The sequence below is a fragment of the Bos javanicus genome, chromosome 9 (genome assembly GCF_032452875.1).
Source record: "Bos javanicus breed banteng chromosome 9, ARS-OSU_banteng_1.0, whole genome shotgun sequence".
Taxonomy (NCBI): Eukaryota; Metazoa; Chordata; class Mammalia; order Artiodactyla; family Bovidae; genus Bos; species Bos javanicus.
The window spans coordinates 8,559,398-8,582,013 of NC_083876.1; the positions used below are offsets into that span (position 1 = coordinate 8,559,398).

At 39.0% G+C, this 22,616-nt stretch overlaps 1 pseudogene; it reads right to left on the reverse strand.

The window, feature by feature from the left end:
* Positions 1-621: 621 nt before the first annotated feature.
* Positions 622-1,389, reverse strand: LOC133254405 (myosin regulatory light polypeptide 9-like; annotated as a pseudogene).
* Positions 1,390-22,616: the final 21,227 nt, after the last annotated feature.

Consider the following 22,616-nt stretch of genomic DNA (forward strand, 5'->3'; position numbering starts at 1 on the left):
GACATTTTTAACAGTTTAATCCTTCTAATCCATGAGCACAGAATATTTTCCCATTTTTTGTGTCTTATTTTTCAACAATATCTTATCATTTCTCGTGTTGTTTTTAGTGTTTAAATTTATTCTTGATATTTTTTTTTATTTTTTGAGATTGTAAGTGAGTTTTTTCTTGTTTTATTGAAATATAGTTGATCTACAGTGTTGTGCTAGTTTCAGGTATACAACAAAGTGATTTATGTGTGTGTGTGTGTACACACACGCGTATTCTTTTTCAAATGCTTTTTTATCATAACATTTGATTATGGTTCAGAAAACATTGAGTGACTAACGTTCTCTGAAAAAATATATTGACTCTGTGTGTGTGTGGGTTGTCCAATCATGTCTGATTCTTTATGACCCCATGGACTGTAGCCTGCCAGGCTCTTCTGTCCATGGGATTCTCCAGGCAAGAGTACTGGAGTGGGTTGTCATTCCCTTCTCCAGGTGATCTTTCCCACCCAAGGATCAAACCTGGTTCTCCCACTTTGAAGGCAGATTCTTTACCACTGAGTCACAGCAAAGCCTCTGTAGACTGCAGTTATTGGGGGCAGGGAGGGTAAGGGGCAGCTGGTAAGTTAAATTTACTCTATTTTCTATTCTGAAGATGACAGAAAGTTCCACATCCAGTCTGATTATAGATATGAATGTTCCCCAAATGGCTGAGAATAAATACAACAAGAAAGGCAGAGCTGTAAAGCTAAGGGCATGTAATAGGCTCTGGGAAAATGTCTCAGAAATACTCAGAGTGGCAAAAAGAAACGTTTGACTGGAATCTGAAGTTCTAGGTCATCTTGGTCTTTAGCTCCGTGCTTAAGGATGTGCATGAAAGCAATATAATGGAAACTCCCCTTTTTGTCAATAGGTGCTTCTCTGTACAGCTCCTCCACTTCCTCCTCTGTAAACCAGTTTCCCATTGCAGCCAGCAGCTCTCTCAAATAATCCTCCTGAATGGTGCCAGTTGCTTCATCAAAGTAAGTAAAAGCGTTTCTGATGACATCTTCCAGATCTGTACCATTTAACTTTTCACCAAACATCGTGAGAAACATGGCAAAGTTCGTGGAACCCTGAGCCTCATTCATCATGGCATCCAGATCCTCATGAGTTGGATTTTTCCCCAGGGAGGCAAGCATGCCACCCAAGTCTTCATTGTTAATGAAGCCATCTCTGTTCTAAAACATCATATTGAAGGCCTCCCTGAACTCCTGAATCTGTGACTGATTGAACATGGACACCACATTGGAGGTTGTGCACTGGGGGTGCTTCTTGGTGGTCTTGGTCTTTGCTCTTTTGCTCGACATGGTGGCAGTTAAATCCCTGCTCAGCTGCGACAATCCGAAAGCTTCAGGGATCCCCTTGCTGCCCTTTCTGCCACTACCAAATTGCTTCCCTGAATGCTTTTTCATTATAGATTATTATGAAATATTGAATACAGTTTCCCATGGTATACAGTGGGTCCTTGTTGTTTATCTATTTTACATATAATAATGTGTATCTGTTAATCCCAAGTTCCTAATTTATTCTCCCCACCCTGATCGCCTTTGGTGACCATATATTTGTCTTCTATGTCTGCGAGTCTGCTTCTATCTTGTAAATAAGTACATTTGTACCATTTTTTTAGGTTCCACATATAATATTTGCCTTCCTCTGTCTTACTTACTTCACTTGATTATCTCTAGGTCCATCCATGTTTCTGAAAGTGGCATTATTTCACTTGTTTGTCTGAGTAATATTTCACTATATATATAGACCACGTCTTCTTCATCCATGTATCTGTTAATGGACACTTAGATTGTTTCCATGTCTCAGCTATTATAAATAGTGCTTCTGTGTATATTGGGGTGCATGTCTCTTTTAGAATTAAAGGTTTGTCTGAGTATATGCCCAGAAGTGGGAGCGCTGGATCACATAGTAGCTCTATTTTTAGTTTGTAAGGAATTTCCATACTATTTTCCATGGAATAGGAGGCTTCTCTTTTCTCCACATCCTCTCTTCAGTTCAGTTCAGTTACTCAGTTGTGTCTGACTCTTTGTGACCCCGTGGACTGCAGCATGCCAGGCTTCCCTGTCCATCACCAACTCCTGGAGCTTGCTCAAACTCATGTCCACTAAGTCTGTGATGCCATCCAACCATCTCATCCTCTGTCGTCCCCTTCTCCTCTTGCCTTCATTCTTTGCCAGCATCAGGGTCTTTTCCAAGGAGTCAGTCCTTCATATCAGGTGGCAAAAGTATTGGTGCTTCAGCTTCAGCATCAGTCCTTCCAATGAACATTCAGGACTGATTTCCTTTAGGATTGACTGGTTTGATCATTTTTTAGTCCAAGGGACTCTCATGAGTCTTCTCCAACACCACAGTTCAAAAGCAGCAATTCTTTGGCACTCAGCCTTCTTTACGGTCCAACTCTCACATCCATACATGACTACCAGAAAAACCTTAGCTTTGACTAGATGGACCTTTGTCGGCAAAGTAATGTCTCTGCTTTTTAATATACTGTCTAAGTTTATCATAACTTTTCTTCCAAAGAGTAAGATTCTTTTAATTTCATGGCTGCAGTCACCGTCTGCAGTGATTCTGGAGCCCAAGAAAATAAAGTGTGTCACTGTTTCCATTGTTTCCCCATCTATTTGCCATGAAGTAATGGGACCACATGCCATGATTTTTGAATGTTGATTTAAGCCAACTTTTTCTCTCTCCTCTTTCACTTTCATCAAGAGGCTCTTTAGTTTCTCTTCACTTTCTGCTATAAGGGTGGTGTCATCTGCATATCTGAGGTTACTGATATTTCTCCCGGCAATCATGATTGCAGCTTGTGCTTCATCCAGCCTGGCATTTCACATGATGTACTCTGCATATAAGTTAAATAATCCGGGTGGCAATATACAGCACTGACATACTCCTTCCCCAATTTGGAACCCGTCCACTGTTCCATGTCCGGTTCTAACTGTTGTCTCTTGACCTGCATACAGACTTCTCAGGAGTCAGGTAAGGTGTTCTCGTACTCCCATCTCTTGAAGAATTTTCCACAGTTTGTTGTGATCCACATAGGCAAAGGCTTTGGTGTAGTCAATAAAGCAGAAGTAGATGTTTTTCTGGAATTCACTTGCATTTTCAATGATTCAACAGATGTTGCCAATTTGATCTCTGACTCCTCTGCCTTTTCTAAATCCAGCTAGAACATCTGGAATTTCTCAGTTCAAGTACTGTTGAAGCCTCACTTGGAAAATTTTGAGCATTACTTCGCTAGCATGTGAGATGAGTGCAATTGTGTGGTAGTTTGAACACCCTCTCTAGCGTTTATTATTTGCAGACCTTTTGGTAATGGAAATTCTGACTGGTGTGAGGTGATACCTCATTGCAGTTTTGATTTACATTTCTTTAATAATTAGTGATGGTGAGCATCTTTCCATGTGACTGTTGGTCATCTGTATGCCAAAGCAAGCCTGAGAAAAAAGAACACAAACTGAAGGCATAACCTTACCAGACTTTAGACACTACTACAGTTCAGTTCAGTTCAGTCACTTGGTCGTGTCCGACTCTTTGCGACCCCATGAATCGCAACACACCAGGCCTCCCTGTCCATCACCAACTCCCGGAGTTCACTCAGACTCATGTCCATGAGACACTACTACAAAGCTACACTAATCAAAACAACAGGGTATTGGCCAAAAAAAGCACACATATTCATCAATGGAACAGAATAGAGCCCAGAAATAAATCCACACACCTAAGATCATTTAATCTTCAACAAAGGAGGCAAGAATATACAATGGAGAAAAGATAGTCCTTTCAGCAAGTATTGTTTGGAAAGCTGAATGGCTTCATGTAAATCAATGAAGTTAGAACACATCCTCACACCATATACAAAAATAAACTCAAAATGGCTTAAAGACTTAAATATAACACAGCACATAAAATTCCTAGAAGAGAAGAGGGGCAAAACATTCTGTGTGATAAATCATATCAATGCTTTCTTAGATCAGTCTTCCGAGGCAAAGGAAATAAAAGCCAAAATAAATAAATGGAACCTAGTCAAACTCACATGCTTGCCAGAAAAGGAAACCATAAAGAAAATGAAAAGACAATGTATGGAATGGGAGAAAATATTTGCAAATAATGCAGCCAAGTGCTTAATTTCCAAAATATACAACAGCTCATAGAGCTCAATTAAAAAAAAAAAAAAAAACTGGACATAACACCGAAATAGACATTTTTCCAAAGAAGATACAGAGATTGCTTTCTTAATTTTTCATTCTACTAGTTTGTTGTTAGTGTATAGAAATTAAACAGATTTTTATATTGATTTTGTACCCTGCAATTTTACTGTATTCTTTTATCATTTCTATCAGTTTTTGGTGGAGACTTTATGGTTATACATGTGTGTGTGTGTGTGTGTGTGTGTGTATGTACATGTTAAGTCACTTCAGTCATATCCAACTCTGTGTGACCCTATGGGCTGTAACCTGCCAGGCTCCTCTGTCCATGGGAGTCTCCAGGCAAGAATACTGGTTTGGATTGCCATGCTCTCCTTCAGGGGATCTTCCCAACCCAGGGATCAAACCCTCTTCTCTCATATCTCCTCCATTCCATTCCTTCTCTAATATCTTCTCCATTTACAAATAGGTTCTTTACCACAAGCAACACCTGGGAAGCCATTATATGTATATATTATATATATATATATATATATATATATATATATATATATATATTCATGTTATCTGCAAATGATGACAGTTTTACTTCTTCATCCAAGTTTGGATGCTTTTCTTTTCCCTTGCCTAAACACTGTGGTTAAGACTATGTTGAATAAGAGTGGCAAGAGTTAGCATCTTCGTCTTGCTCTAGATCTTAGAGGGATAGCTTTCAGTTTTTCACCATTGAGTATGAAGTTAGCTGTGGATTTCTCATAAATGAGCTTTAGTATGTGGGATACATTCCTTATGTACTGTTTGTTGAGAGTTTTAACATGAATGAGTATTGAATCTTATTAAAAGCTTTTTCTGTACCTATTGAGATGATAAGTTGATTTTTATATTTCGTGTTGTTAATCTGATTATCATGCTAGGTGCTTTGCACATTTGAACCATCCTACATCCCTGGAATAAATCCCTCTTGATCACGGTCTATGATACTATAATATATTGTCGTAGTTTTCTAATATTATGTTGAGGTATTTCCATCTCTGTTCATTAGAGATATTGACCTGTAATTTTGTATGTGTGTGCTGTACTGGTCTGGTATTGGTATCAAGATGGTGCTAGCCTTGCAAAATGACTTAGGAAACATTCCCTTCTCTTCAATTTTTTGGAAGAATTTGAGAAAGATCGGTATTAAATCTTCTTAAAATGTTTGGTAAAGCTATTGAGTCCTGGGGTTTTGCTTTCTGAGAAACTTTTTTAAATTACTGTCTCAATCTCCTTATTGGTGATGAGTCTAATTGGATTTTGTATTTCTTTATGATTCAGTCTTGAAAGGTTGTATGATTCTAAGAATTTATCCATTTCTTCTATGTTGACCAATTTGTTGGTGGATAGCTGATCATAGTATTCTCTTATAATCTTTTGTATTCTGTTTTATCTATTGAAATTTCTTCTTTCATTTCTGATGTTATTTATCTGAGCCTTCTCTCTTTTTATTTTCTTGAGTCTAGATAAATGTTTGTCAATTTCATTTCTCTTTCCAAAGGATCAGCTCTTAGTTTCATTGATCTTTGGTGTGTTTTTAGTCTCCACTTGTTTATTTCTGTTATGATCTTTATTTCCTTCCTTATACTGACTTTGGGCTCTGTTTCTTCTTCTTTTCCTACTTCCTTTAGATGTAAGTTTAGACTACTTACTTGAGTTTTGAATTGCTGAATTGCTATAAAATTCCCTCTCAACACTGCATTTGTTAAATTCTCATGCACCAGCAAAGTAATGCTAAAAATTCTCCAAGCGAGGCTTCAAAAGTATGTGAACTGAGAACTTCCAGATGTTCTAGCTGGATTTAGAAAAGGCAGAAGAACCAACTGCCAGCATCCTTTAGATCACAGAAAAAAGCAAAAGAGTTCCAGAACAAAACATCTACTTTTGCTTTATTGACTACACCAAAGCCTTTGATAGCAACACACTGTGGGAAATTCTTCAAGAGATGGGAATACCAGACCACCTTACCTGCCTCCTGAAAAATCTGTATGCAGGTCAAAAAGCAACAGTTAGAACCGGACATGGAACAATTGACTGGTTCCAAATCAAGGTAGGAGTATGTCAATCCTGTATATTGTCACCCTACTTATTTAACTTATATGCAGAGCACGTCATGTGAAACGCCAGACTGGAGGAAGCACAAGCTGGAATCAAGATTTCTGGGAGAGATATCAATAACCTTAGATATGCAGATGATACCACCCTTATAGCAGAAAGTGAAGAGGAACTAAAGAGCCTCTTGATGCAAGTGCAAGAGGAGAGAGAAAAAGTTGGCTTAAAACTCAACATTCAAAAAACAAAGATCATGGCATCTGGTACCATTGAAAGTGAAAATGAAAGTGAAAGTCGCTCAGTGGTGTCTGACTCTTTGCAACCCCATGCCAGGCTCTTCTGTCCATGGGATTCTCCAGGTAAAAATACTGGAGTGGATTGCCATGCCCTGCTCCAGAGGATCTTCCCAACCCAAGAATCAAACCTGCATCTCTTCTCTCCTGGATTGGCAGGCGGGTTCTTTACCACTAGCGCCACCTGGGAAGCCCATTACTTCATGACAAATAGATGGGGAAACAATGGAAACAGTGACAGACTTTATTTTCTTGGGCTCCAAAATCACTGTAGATGGTGACTGCAGCCATAAAATTAAAAGAGGTTTGCTCCTTGGAAGAAAAGTTATGACCAACCCAGATAGCATATATAAAAAGCAGAGACATTACTTTGCCAACAAAGGTCCGTCTAGTCAAAGCTATGGTTTTTCCAGTGGTCATGTATAGACGTGAGAGTTAGACTATAAAGAAAGCTGAATGCCAAAGATGCTTTTGAACTGTGGTGTTGGAGAAGGCACTTGAGAGTCCCTTGCACTTTAAGGAGATCCAACCAGTCAATCCTAAAGGAAATCAACTCTGAATATTCATAGGAAGGACTGATACTGAAGCCGAAGCTCCAATACTTTGGCCACTTGATGTGAAGAACTGACTCCTTGGAAACTGACTCCTGATGCTGGGAAGGATTGAGGGGGGAGGAGAAGGGGATGACAGAGGATAAGATGGATGGATGGCATCACAGACTCAATGGACGTTGGTTTAGGTAAACTCTGGGAGTTGGTGATGGACAGGAAGGCCTGGCGTGCTGCGGTTCATGGGGTCACAAAGAGTTGGACACGACTGAGTGACTGAACTGAACTGATTCTATTTTCTTAAAAATTACCCCCTTTATCATAAAATGTCTATCTTTGCCTCTTGTTACCTCTCTCGTGGCATGAAGTCTATTTTGATTGACATGAATATGGCTACACCCTCTTTATTTTGCCTGCCCTCTGCTTGGAGTATCACCTTCAATCGCCTCTCTTTGAGCCTATGTTTGTTTTTAAAGCTGAGGTGTTTCTCCTAGAGTCAGCATATAATTGGATCTTACTGTTTAACCCATGCAGCTGCTCTGCTTTTGACTGGTGAATGAAATGCATTTATATTAGGATGATTATTGACAGATGATGACTTAGTCGTGCCACTTTATCTTTTGTTTTCCAATTGTCCTATATCTCCATTGTTTCTTTGTCCTTGTGTTTCTGTCTGCCATTTTAGTTTGGCTGTTTTCTATATTTTTTTTTTCAGATTCCCCTCTTTTTAAATGTTTCCTGTCTCTGCTACATTTATGTTTTGTGGTTGCCACGATGTTTTCTAAAATAATCATTTTATACAAAAAAACACTCCTGTGCCAAAAAAAAAAAAAATCTTCATAGTTAAAATAGTCCTTTCTCTGCTGATAAGAATTTGTCTTTATTTGCCTATACAGATTCCATTCATTTTCTCTTCCTCTTTTATGTTTTTATGTCTCACATATCCCTTTTTATGTTGCAAGTTTGTTACCAAACTGAAATAGCTATTGTTATTTTTACTGTTTTTTCTCCTTTTAATCTTTATGCTATAATTAAGTGTTTAACAACCTCTTCTGATACAGAGTTGTGGTTTTCTGATCCAGTCTATTTATCACCTTACTTAAGATTTTCTGCACTTTTGCCCTTTCTTTTCCTTTTTAAGGGTGAATAGCTCCTTTCAAAATATCCTGTGAGGCAGATCTAATGGTGATGAACTCCCTCAGCTTACATTTGTCCAGGAAAGCTTTTATTTCTCCATATCCAAAGGGGTAGCTTCCCTGGATAGGGTACTCTTGGTTGACAGATTTTGCGTTCAATACTTTGAGACTGTCATTCCACTCTCCCCTAGCCTGTAGAGTTTCTGCTGAGACAGCCATCCTTTGTTCCTTGGCTGCTTTGAAATTCTTTCTTTTTCATCGATTTTTTGACGTTTTAATATAATGGGTCTTAGAAACAGTCTTTGTGCATGGAGGTAACTAGGCACTCTCTTAGCTTTCTATACTTGCGTACCCTGTTCCTTCCCAGATTTGTAGTGCTCTCAGCTATGATTTAACAAACTCCTACTCCTTTCTCCCTCTGGGATACCCATTATCTTCATGCTGTACTTCCTCATGAAGTTTGATAGTTCTTATAGAATTTTTAAGATCTTCGTTCTCCCTCTTCTTCTACCTGTACCATTTCTATCACTGAGCTCACTTATTCTCTCTTTCTTATAATCTGCTCTGTTTCCAGGGCTTTCTAATGCATTCTTTATCTCATTTATTCAGTTCCTCAGCTCCAAATTTTTTGCTTGGTTCTTTTTAGAGTTTCCATTTCTTTGGTAAATATTCCTTCTGTTCATTAATTTTATTCCTGAGCTCAATGAACTTTCTTTACGAATTTTCTAATACTGCATAGAGTTGTTTCCTGACAGCTATTTTGAATTCTCTATCAGATCACAATATTCTGTGAATTTATCAATTTCTTTGTAGGATACTGTGATACTATGCTTGTTCATGTACTTAATAAGTTGTTTCTCTTTTGGTGCACTTGAAATACTGAACACCTTTCTTCCTTAGACAAAGAGGATTTGTTTTTGTTTTTTCACTTGATTAAGATAATAGTTGTTTGCTCATGTCTAACTTTTTGAGACCGCATGGACGCCCAGGGTAAGAGAAACCCAAGTAAGATGGTAGGTGTTGCAAGAGGGCATCAGAGGGCAGACACACTGAAACCATACTCACAGGAAACAAGTCAATCTAATCACACTAGGACCACAGCCTTGTCTAACCCAATGAAACTAAGCCATGCCTGTGGGGCAACCCAAGACGGGCAGGTCACATGACAGAATGTGGTCCACTGGAGAAGGGAATGGCAAACCACTTCAGTATTCTTGCCTTGAGAACCCCATGAACACTATGAAAAGGAAAAATGATAGGATACTGAAAGAGGAACTCCCCAGGTCAGTAGGTGCCCAATATGCTACTGGACATCAGTGGAGAAATAACTCCAGAAAGAATGAAGGGATGGAGCCAAAGCAAAAACAATACCCAGCTGTGGATGTGACTGGTGATAGAAGCAAGGTCCAATGCTATAAAGAGCAATATTGCATAGGAACCTGGAATGTCAGGTCCATGAATCAAGGCAAATTGGAAGTGATCAAACAAGAGATGGCAAGAGTGAATGTCGACATTCTAGGAATCAGCGAACTCAAATGGACTGGAATGGTGAATTTAACTCAGATGACCATTATATCTACTACTGCAGACAGGAATCCCTCAGAAGAAATAGAGTAGCCATCATAGTCAACAAAAGAGTCCATAATGCATTACTAGGATGCAATCTCAAAAAAGACAGAATGATCTCTGTTTGTTTCCAAGGCAAACCATTCAATATCACAGTAATCCAAGTCTATGCCCCAACCAGTAATGCTGAAGAAGCTGAAGTTGAACAGTTCTATGAAGACCTACAAGACCTTTTAGAACTAACACCCAAAAAAGATGTCCTTTTCATTATAGGGGACTGGAATGCAAAAGTAGGAAGTCGAGAAACACCTGGAGTAACAGGCAAATTTGGCCTTGGAATATGGAATGGAGCAGGGCAAAGACTAATAGAGTTTTGCCAAGAAAATGCACTGGTCATAGCAAACACCCTCTTCCAACAACACAAGAGAAGATGCTACACATGGACATCACCTGATGGTCAACACCAAAATCAGATTGATCATGTTCTTTGCAGCCAAAGATAGAGAAGCTCTATACAGTCAACAAAAACAAGACCGGGAGCTGACTGTGGCTCAGATCATGAACTCCTTATTACCAAATTCAGATTTAAATTGAAGAAAGTAGGGGAAACCACTAGACCATTCAGGTATGACCTAAATCAAATTCCTTATGATTATACAGTAGAAGTGAGAAATAGATTTTAGGGCCTAGATCTGATAGATAGACTGCCTGATGAATTTTGGAATGAGGTTCGTGACATTGTACAGGAAACAGGGATCAAGACCATCCCCATGGAAAAGAAATGCAAAAAAGCAAAATGGCTGTCTGGGGAAGCCTTACAAATAGCTGTGAGAAGAAGAGAAGCAAAAAACAAAGGAGAAAAGGAAAGATATAAGCATCTGAATGCAGAGTTCCAAAGAATAGCAAGAAGAGATAAGAAAGCCTTCCTCAGCGATCAATGCAAAGAAATAGAGGAAAACAACAGAATGGGAAAGACTAGGGATCTCTTCAAGAAGATTAGAGATACCAAGGAAACATTTCATGCAAAGATGGGCTCGATAAAGGACAGAAATGGTATGGACCTAATAGAAGCAGAAGATATTAAGAAGAAGTGGCAAGAATACACAGAAGAACTGTACAAAAAAAAAACTTCATGACCAAGATAATCACAATGATGTGATCACTGACCAAGAGCCAGACATCCTGGAATGTGAAGTCAAGTGGGCCTTAGAAAGCATCACTACGAACAAAGCTAGTGGAAGTGATGGAATTCCAGTGGAGCTATTTCAAATCCTGAAAGATGATGCTGTGAAAGTGCTGCACTCAATATGCCAGCAAATTTGGAAAACTCAGCAGTGGCCACAAGACTGGAAAAGGTCAGTTTTCATTCCAGTCCCAAAGAAAGGCAATGCCAAAGAATGCCCAAACTACCGCACAATTGCACTCATCTCACATGCTATTAAAGTAATGCTCAAAATTGTCCAAGCCAGGCTTCAGCAATACGTGAACCGTGAACTTCCTGATGTTCAAGCTGGTTTTAGAAAAGGCAGAGGAACCAGAGACCAAATTGCCAACATCTGCTGAATCACGGAAAAAGCAAGAGAGTTCCAGAAAAACATCTATTTCTGCTTTATTGACTATGCCAAAGCCTTTGACTGTGTGGATCACAATAAACTGTGGACAATTCTGAAAGAGATGGGAATACCAGAGCACCTGACCTGCCTCTTGAGAAATCTGTATGCAGGTCAGGAAGCAACAGTTAGAACTGGACATGGAACAACAGACTGGTTCCAAATAGGAAAAGGATTACCTCAAGGCTGTATATTGTCACCCTGCTTATTTAACTTCTATGCAGAGTACATCATGAGAAACCCTGGGCTGGAAGAAGCACAAGCTGGAATCAAGATTGCCGGGAGAAATACCAATAACCTCAGATATGCAGATGACACCACCCTTATGGCAAAAAGTGAAGAGGAACTCAAAAGCCTCTTGATGAAAGTGAAAGTGGAGAGTGAAAAAGTTGGCTTAAAGCTCAACATTCAGAAAACTGAGATCATGGCATCTGGTCCCATCACTTCATGGGAAATAGATGGGGAAACAGTGGAAACAGTGTCAGACTTTATTTTTTGGGCTCCAAAATCACTGTAGATGGTGACTGCAGCCATGAAATTAAAAGACGCTTACTCCTTGGAAGAAACGTTATGTCCAACCTATATAGCATATTCAAAAGCAGAGACATTACTTTGCCAACAAAGGTCCGTCTAGTCAAGGCTATGGTTTTTCCAGTGGTCATGTATGGATGTGAGAGTTGGACTGTGAAGAAGGCTGAGTGCAGAAGAATTGATGCTTTTGAACTGTGGTGTTGGAAAAGACTCTTGAGAGTCCCTTGGACTGCAAGGAGATCCAACCAGTCCATTCTGAAGGAGATCAGCCCTGGGATTTCTTTGGTAGGAATGATGCTAAAGCTGAAACTCCAGTACTTTGGCCATCTCATATGAAGAGTTGACTCCTTGGAAAAGACTCTGATGCTGGGAGGGATTGGGGTCAGGAGGAGAAGGGAACGACAGAGGATGAGATGGCTGGATGGCATCACTGACTCGATGGACGTGAGTCTGAGTGAACTCTGGGAGTTGGTGATGGACAGGGAGGCCTGGCATGCTGCGATTCATGGGGTCGCAAAGAGTCGGACACGACTGAGCAACTGAACTGAACTGAACTGGACTGGACTTTAGCTCACCAGGCTCCTCTGTCCATGGAAATCTCCCGGCAAAAACACTGGAGTGGGTAGCCATTCTCTTCTCCAGAGAGTCTTCCCGACCCAGGTATTGAACCCAGGTATCCTGCATTGCAGGCAGATACTTTACCAGATCAAAGAATCTGCTTTCAATGTAGGAGACACCAGTTTCATTCCTGGGTAGGGAAGATTCCCCCGGAGAAAAGACAAGCTACTCACTCCAGCATTCTTGGGCTTCCGTGGTGCTTCAGCTGGTAAAGAATCTGCCTGCAATGTGGGAGACCGGGGTTCAGAAGATCCGGGTTGGGAAGATCCCTTGGAGAAGGGAAAGGCTACGCACTCCATTATTCTGGCCTGGAGAATTCCATAGACTGTATAGTCCATGGGGTCGCAAAGAGTCGGACGCTTCTTTCACTTTCTTTACCATCTGAGCCAGCAGAGAAGCCCCCTAACGATTCCATGACTTGATAATTAGTTATTCTTCGGTAGATGGCGCTATAGCACCAGAGTTTGGCTTCTCTTTCTAGGCTGCCTCTGGCTGTATTTGAAAATCTGCACTTTTTAGGACCTCCATTGGCTCTGCTAGAAATGTCACCTGGTGCCCCCGTGCCTCCAGGGTTGCTGGCTCTTTGTTGTTTCCAGGGGGACTGCTGTCACTTCTGTCGCCATCTGGAGCACAAGGACAGTGGTGCCTCTGCTGTGTCTAGGATTACCTGGGTTGTGAGTTCTGCCTCAGTTATTCCAACAGCTTCGCTTCTTCTGCCTGCTCCAATCCACCCACCTTCCGGAGTACGGATGAGTGGAATTCTCCGGTGCCTTGGTGTGTTGGATAGAGGAGTCTTCGTTGACTTATCAATGCTTTACTGTTTTTAAATTGAAGGTGATATAAACAGTGTCTCACACCACCCTGATGCTGATGTCACTCCTTCTATAAGTGATTACTTCGTAAAAGAAAGCATCTCAGGCAACATAGCAGAGGCAAAATGTCCTTAGCCCTCAATGCAAGAAGGATAGAACTTCTAAAACTGACATTAAAATTTTAACGAAGAGACTTATAATTATAGTATTTTTAAAACAAATTTCAAAACAATATGCTGTAGTAAATTAATGTCCTTTATAATCATGTTGTTATCTAAAATCTAATAAAATGCATATTTATGGGCATTTATTTATATTTACATTTATATTTATATAAGGGGCTATATTTATATATGCACTTACATATAAGAGAGAAGATGGTAAAATGATATGTAAAAATTAAGTGTAAGTATGTTATATACATATATATTAACAAGACGAGAAGTTTTGGATTGTTGAATAATCAGTGCACTGGATGACAGTTAAAGGATTAATAACTTTAATATATAATGAGAACTTATAAGTCAACAATAAAAAGTCAAACACCAAAAATTTTTGAAATTAAGTACATAATATTTTTGAAAAAACATAAAAACAGCAAGAAAAATAATTTTAGCCTTACTAGCAATCAAAAAAAAAAACCAAATTACAATTAATGGGATTTCATATTTTGCCTACAGACTGGAAGAGACGTTAAAAAATTAACAAGGGCTCTAGGAAAGGGAACTCTCATCCGCTGTTGGCAGCAATTTCCACAAATTATGGGAGAGAGTATACGAATGGGTGCAAAAACCTTAAGAATATCCCTACTTGGTGGTCTAAAATTCCGCTTATAGTAACTTGCCCAAAGAAAGGGAGTTACCAATTTGGAGAAAATGATATTCTATCTAGCGGTCTGTGGGTTGGCAAGGAGTCCTTGTCTGGAGAGGAAGACACCAGATTCATTCTCATGACAGGTGAGCATGACGGTGATTGCCTTGCTCTGACTTCATGACTTTTAGTCTTCTGGCGGCACATCTTCAGACCTACTGAATTGAGCTAAGTCACCGTCAGAACACCAGCGTCTCATTCCTAATCCTAATTCTCTTGAGCTCATTCCTGAATAGCACCCAGAAGATACAGAGAATGACAGATGTTACCTACGACCAAGCCCAGGATTCAAAAGAAAAGTCAGAACCCAGAAGTCACAGGAAGGTATATTAACTTGACAGAGCAACTTTAGATGTCCACACCTCAAAAAACTCATAAACTATTAGAGACAAGTAAAGAGGTGGACAAAATATATTTGCCACATGTATGTCAAAGACCAAATATTCTTAATTTCCCAAAGCTCTTACAGATCAATATATAAGGATGAAGCTAGAACCTATTATGCAGAGTGAAGTGAGTCAGAAAGAGAAAGATAAATACCATATTCTAATGCACATACACGGAATCTAGAAAAATGGTACTGAAGAATTTATTTACAGGGCAGCAATGGAGAAACGGACATAGAGAATAGATTTATGGACATGGGGAGAGGGGAAGAGAGGGTGAGATGTATGGAAAGAGTAACATGGAAACTTACATTAACACACGTAAAATATGTTAGCCAAGATAGCCAAGGGAAATTTGCTGTAGGGCTCAGAAAACACAAACAGGGACTCTGTATCAACCTAGAGGGGTGGGATGGGGTGGGAGAGGGGAGGGAGTTTCAAAAGGGAGGGGATATATGTATACCTATGGCTGATTCATGTTGAGGTTTGACAGAAAACAACAATATTCTGTAAAGCAATTGTCCCTCAATAAAAAAATAAATTAAAAAAAAGACCAAACTCTAATTTTTAAAATGGACAAAAGACATTTATTGGCTGTTCAGATAAAAATAAATATAATTTTTAATCACATCAGAGGAAATCAACCTTAATAATAGTTAAACAAACGCAAATTAAAAACACTGAGACATCACTTTTTACCTCTTTGACTAACAAAGACCAAGATTGGTAATCTTTTGTGTTAGTAATAGAGTATTGACATAGAATCCATCATACATAACTGATGTCTGTAACAAGTTGATATAATATATATGGAGGTCAAGTTAAAAAGATTTATTACTATTTAATATGAAAATATGCTTAGATCCACAATTATACCTATAGAAATTGATCAACACATATACTTATAAATGTGCAAAAAGCTGAAGTCATCCATTGCCACACTGTTTACAGTAGCAAAAGGCAGGAAACAATCTAAATATTCATTAGCAACATACTTTTAAAGTAAATATATACAATAATCTATTATGAAGCAATTAAAAAATACATATGTATTTATATTTATATACCACACACACATACACATACACACACACACACACACACACTTATGGAGAATGACTTCCATTTGCTGTTTAATATTTTAAAAAAGAACTGCAGAAGAATGTGCACATTTTGCTTCCATTTTTTGAATAAAACATTAAAGTACATGCGTTTCATCAGCTTAGTCTATCTCTAGAAGAATTTATAAGAACATTTGCTACTTGATAGCAACAGCCACAGAGAAGGCAATGGCAACCCACTCCAGTACTCTTGCCTGGAAAATCCCATGGACGGAGGGGCCTGGTAGGCTGCAGTCCATGGGGTCGCTAGGAGTCGGACACAACTGAGTGACTTCACTTTCACTTTTCACTTTCATGCATTGGAGAAGGAAATGGCAACCCACTCCAGTGTTCTTGCCTGGAGAATCCCAGGGATGCGGGAGCCTGGTGGGCTGCTGTCTATAGGGTCGCACAGAGTCAGACACAACTGAAGCAACTTAGCAGCAGCAGCAGTCTGTCTCCAGAACCAGTGTTCAGCTCAGTTCAGTTCAGTCACTTAGTTGTGTCCGACTCTTTGCGACCCCATGAATCGCAGCACACCAGGCCTCCCTGTCCATCACCAATTCGCGGAGTTCACTCAGACTCACGTCCATTGAGTCAGTGATACCATCCAGCCATCTCATCCTCTGTCATTCCCTTCTCCTCCTTCCCCCAATCCCTCCCAGCATCAGAGTTGTTTCCAATGAGTCAACTCTTCACATGAGGTGGCCAAAGTACTGGAGTTTCAGCTTTAGCATCATTCCTTCCAAAGAAATCCCAGGGCTGATCTCCTTCAAAATGGACTGGTTGGATCTCCTTGCAGTCCAAGGGACTCTCAACAGTCTTCTCCAACACCACAGTTCAAAGGCATCAGTTCTTCGGCGCTCAGCCTTCTTCACAGTCCAACTCTCACATCCATACATAACCACAGGAAAAACCATAGCCTTGACTAGACGGACCTTTGTTGGCAAAGTAATGTCTCTGCTTTTGAATATGCTATCTAGGTTGGTCATAACTTTCCTTCCAAGGAGTAAGCGTCTTTTAATTTCATGGCTGCACTCATTATCTGCAGTGATTTTTGGAGCCCCAAAAGATAAAGTCTGACACTGTTTCCACTGTTTCCCCATATATTTCCCATGAAGTGATGGGACCAGATGCCATGATCTTAGTTTTCTGAATGTTGAGCTTTAAGCCAACTCTCCTTTCACTTTCATCAAGAGGCTTTTTAGTTCCTCTTCACTTTCTGCCATAAGGGTGGTGTCATCTGCATATCTGAGGTTATTGATATTTCTCCCGGCAATCTTGATTCCAGCTTGTGCTTCATCCAGCCCAGGGTTTCTCATGATGTACTCTGCATAGAAGTTAAATAAGCAGGGTGACAATATACAGCCTTGACGTACTCCTTTTCCTATTTGGAACCAGTCTGTTGTTCCATGTCCAGTCCTAACTGTTGCTTCCTGACCTGCCTACAGATTTCTCAAGAGGCAGGTCAGGTGCTCTGGTATTCCCATCTCTTTCAGAATTGTCCACAGTTTATTGTGATCCACACAGTCAAAGGCTTTGGCATAGTCAATAAAGCAAAAATAGATGTTTTTATGGAACTCTGTTGCTTTTTCCGTGATTCAGCAGATGTTGGCAATTTGGTCTCTGGTTCCTCTGCCTTTTCTAAAACCAGCTTGAACATCAGGAAGTTCACGGTTCACGTATTGCTGAAGCCTGGCTTGGAGAATTTTGAGCATTACTTTACTAGCATGTGAGATGAGTGCGATTGTGAACCAGTGTTAATAAACACTAAATAATTTGCCTCAGAGAAGAAAACCTGGGAGTCAAGGTTAATAGGAATATTTCCTGTGCACTATATTGCTTGTGAAGCTACTATTTTAAAAAACGTAAAATTAAAATTATAAAAACACTACACAAAGTCTAAAGCACTTCTGGAAAACTAGGAGGAAAAAAGACTGCTATGTTCTGATGGAGTCTAATGAAGGAAGGCTGGCCCTGACATATGGCAATGCCTGCTATAAACATAGAAAGGTTTTAAACAGTAAAGAACTGACAGAAGAATGAACACAGAGACCAATGTAATAGAAAAAATAGCTTCAAGTCAATGCTAACAAAATAAGAACTTAATGTATTGTTTTTTAAAAACTTGAAAATGTGGGAAGCTTTTTGCCTTTGGGTAAATTGTCTAATTATTTGGAAGAACATTCATTTAAGTTGTCCTCTGACATTATACACTAAATATATAATAAATGAATTGAATAAATAAATGTAAAAAGAAGCATAAAAATCATGAAATACATATACAGTCAGTCCTCCTTACCTGTGGATGCAGAATCAGCAGATAAGGTAACTTTGGGACTTGAACATTCATGGATTTTGGTACCCATGGGCAGGTCCTGACATCCCCTATGGATACTGAGGGACAACTGTGTGTGTAGGGGGCGGTGCGGGGTGTGTGTGAACTCCACAGGTCCACTTACACACAGATTTCCTCGATAAATGTGCACTATAGTACTGCACGATATGAAGTAGGTTGATGCTTCTTATTCTGGCATTGTTCAAAGGTCAACCGTATATATATCTGAGAGGACCTGATCTCTAGACAAGGAAAGCCTTTCTTAAGATAAAACACAGTGAAAGAAACAATCTACAGAGGACAAAGCAATTTTGCCAATATGAAAATTCTAAAATGCACCTTTAAAATATCATAAACAAAATGCAAGGCTATGTATGAACTGGGAAAGGTTGTTCACAACAAAGAAGTTATTGGCATTAAATCCAAAACAAGATTATCAACAAGTAAAACATTAAAATGTCAGACCAAAAAAAAAAAAAAAAAGAGGAAAGGAAATTAACCAACCAGAGAAGAAAAATACACATCACCCACAACGCATTTAATTCTATCACTGACGCAGCTGTAATTACTTTCCTCATTTTGCAAATGAAAACTGACATTCAGATTAAATAGTTCACCCAAAGTCATAGAGCCAATAACAGGTGAGCTGAGATCTGACCTCAAAACTAATTTTACAGCAAAGTTTGTGCTTTTAATCCCAAAGGCCCGCTCTCTAGCCCTCTTTGTGTGTCTCTGTGTAGATACACAATACAGCAGGAAGAGTGTGCCACTACCAAAAGCAAAACTGGAAACACTGCTTCCTGTATATAATTGATAAATGGATATTGATAGTGTTTCTCTATGTCTAGTCTCAAAATACTCTTGCCTAGAAAATCCCATTGATTGAGGAGCCTAGAAGGCTGCAGTCCATGGGGTTGCTAAGAGTCAGATACGACTGAGCGACTTCACTTTCACTTTTCACTTTCATGCATTGGAGAAGGAAATGGCAACCCACTCCAGTGTTCTTGCCTGGAGAATCCCAGGGACCGGGGAGCCTGGTGGGCTGCCATCTATGGGGTCGCACAGGGTTGGACACGACTGAAGCGAATTAGCAGCAGCAGCAACAGTCTCAAAATAAGGTCAGTATTCCTAATCAGGGCAAGAATGTATACTTGCCATGTTTCCTGATGAAGTACTTCAATAGAATAATCCATTTGAGAGTTTATGTTTTGGAAGCAAAAATGGGAAAACAAATGCAGATACCTCTATCTAAATGGACTAAATGTATTTCTGGTTGAATATTGCTCTGTATGTAGCACAGTTTTTCCCGAATCCAGAGGCCAAGTAGCAAAAGCACCACTCAATTCAGTTCAGATCAGTCGCTCAGTGGTGTCCGACTCTGTGACCCCATGAACCTCAGCTCGCCAGGCCTCCCTGTCCATCACCAACTCCTGGAGTTCACCCACACTCCTGTCCATTGAGTCGGTGATGCCATCCAACTATCTCATCCTGTTGTCCCCTTCTCCTCCTGCCCTTAATCCCTCCCAGCATCAGGGTCTTTTCAAATGAGTCAGCTCTTCACATCAGATGGCCAAAGTATTGGAGTTTTAGCTTCAGCATCAGTCCTTCCAAAGAACACCCAGGACTGATCTCCTTTAGGATGGACTCGTTGAATCACCTTGCAGTCCAAGGGACTCTCAAGAGTCTTTTCCAACACCACAGTTCAAAAGTATCAATTCAACAGTATGAAAAGGCAAAGCACCACTAGGCATGTATTATTATCAGGAACTAATTGAAATTATTATAACATTTTCAGTATCTAATTTAAATTTTTCATTTGTTTGCATTATTTAAAATAATTTTATAACCAGATAAAACCTAAGGGCATTTCTGTTTAAAAGTTAATATCTTTATTTCAAGTTGAAAGAGTGTCCTTGCCAAGTTGTTGGCCCAAAATGTCAGTATTGCTGAAGTTAACCAATTGCTAGATAAAGAAAGATGATGTCAACTTTGGTAGCAGAGGTTATCTCTGAAGCTTTTATGAATTCTTGCCAAACCTAAGATCTATTTTGGTTTTAAGACATCTGTTACCCTGCAAATGGACTCTCTTCCCCTTCCTCCTCATCTTTTCCAGAGTTGTCAGTGTCCTTCAGCCTAGCATTCTCGTTGTTCCTGATACTGCTTCTTTATACTTTCTATTGCTGTTTTCTGGAGCTCACTCCATAGTGAGAAACCTTAATCTATGTGTACATATAAACCTAGAGATAGTGATATAGATAGGTAAATAATTAGATAAAACATTCTCTTTTCCAAAATTCATAGGCAGCAATGGAAGTAGTAATCATCTTTACTGCAAATTCTACCAAGATCCTTTTGTGTTTGACAGAAAGAAAAACCGTGTGGATGGATGGCTGAATTGTTTAAATCCATCAGCTTAGCTTAGGTACATTTATTCATGGATGAATGGATAAGTGTTAGGGGTACAAAGGAGGGTATTAAGTGCCAAATTGAAGCTTCAACAATACCTATTGCTGCCAATTGGCAGGACTCCAAATATCCCCTCACCAAACAGATGGTATGAAAGTTGCAGCAGTGGAAAATATGACAGGTTTTAAAATGCATGCAATGAATTAAACATTATGGAGTTGAACCTGAAAGTTTAAACTTTTATCTTAAAATTATACCTCTACTAATAAAACTTCATAGAACCTTTGAATATTATTAATGCACCCACATTATTAATGCACCCACACAAATCCAATATGTGTCAAGAAGTTTAGGTCAAGTTCTTAAAATATACTATGAATATGATAGCATATTTTTTTTTATTGATCAAGTATGCTAATATCATCTAAATGAAGGCTCAAAGGGAAAAATACAGAGCCATGTTGGATTTATTTCATTCTGGATACTAGAAAAATTCAAAGAACATGGAAAAATAGAGATTATAGGAAGCATAAGTGTTTAAATTATTAAGCAAATGCACAAATAAGTATCTTATTATCTAATTATTTTCCTTTCTCTTGGGTTCTTTAGAAGATTACAGTCGAAGTATTGTTCTTGATGCTGTAGGATTCAGTGCCTTTTTAAATACCAGCATATTCATCAGACTTTTTCACCTGCTTTATAAATATAAAATACATTTTTGGTTATCATGTATATTCATAGTGATGCCTTGATAAGAAGTAGATAGTACCAAGGGTCTGTCTTAGCAAATGATAATCCTGGGTGTCACAAAATGGTCAGTTTCAGAAGCACTGATGAGTTATGATAGCAACTGAGTCCTCATCACCGGGGAAATTTTTATTTGTGCACGTTTGGTGTTATGTTTAAACATCTGCCATTTGTAGAAACATGTACAAGTGATCAAACTGTATATAAAATAATGAAACAGATGCTGCTGCTCACACAAACATGCCAAAACACACATGGTCCAAGGGACAAGGGCCAAACTTTATCTTGGAAGGTCACGTGCTGCAGGGTCCCTGGTATCTCAGGATTCATCAAGGCTAATTATTATTCTCAATTCCATGTTCTCCCAAATGGGAATTCTGAAAGTCTAATTTTCATCATACCAAGGCTAGGGTAAAAAGAGAAAAGGAAGCTCTAAAAAAGTCCCAGAATAGCCAGGGTCAAAGATTAGCACATAAAAAAAATGTTTTGAATTTTAAATTTGCTGACTTTTTAAATGCAAAATTCAAAATGTTCGTAAGACATAGGAAAGTAGCCTTCCTTGTCTTCCAATCTCTTTTGCCAATGGCAGCAGTTTCTTATGGCCCCTTCCATAGGTGTTTCTATGTCTAACTAAACAAATATGTAATATTCTCATTTTTTTAACCAAATGGGGCTTACTATACGCATCATGCTACACTTTGCTTTTTTCAGTTAATTTTTTTCATTGCATTATATTCAATTATATAAATACCCAATTAATTGTTAAAATTCCCTATTGATGAATACTTAGATCTCATCTTGTACGATTAGGAACAAAGGAAGCGCTCTCTCTCTCTCTCTCTATATATATATATATATACACACACACACATGTATTTTACTTATAGCCTAGGACTCTGCTTAGATCCTAAACCCTGTAAGTATTTAATATTTGGTTGAATTATTAGCACAGAAACAAATTTTCATACTTCAAACCATTTCATCTGGTGATTTTTCCCTTTCCAATCCTTTCCAAGTCTAACTGCCAAGTATAACAGTAGGTTCTCAGTAAACATTAATTAAGAGTGATGTGGCATATTAAACTTCATTAAAATTTTAAATGACATCACCAATAATCAGAATATTGCTTCACTGGAGAATCTGTTTGACCCTAATTGTTAGTGAATTCAGCTTGGCTTTTCCTGGTGGGAAAAAAAAAAAGGGAAAGGAAGTAAGCCACCTTAATTTTGGATTTGTGACACCAGTTACACCTGTCCTTGCCCATTTGAGAACTCTTGTAACATCAGTATCAGGTAGGTTAACATTTAACTCTTCTATATAAAGGCATAATTCAGAGACTCTTCCAAGCTACTATGGTTCAACTCTGGTTCATTTAGGCTGCAAGAT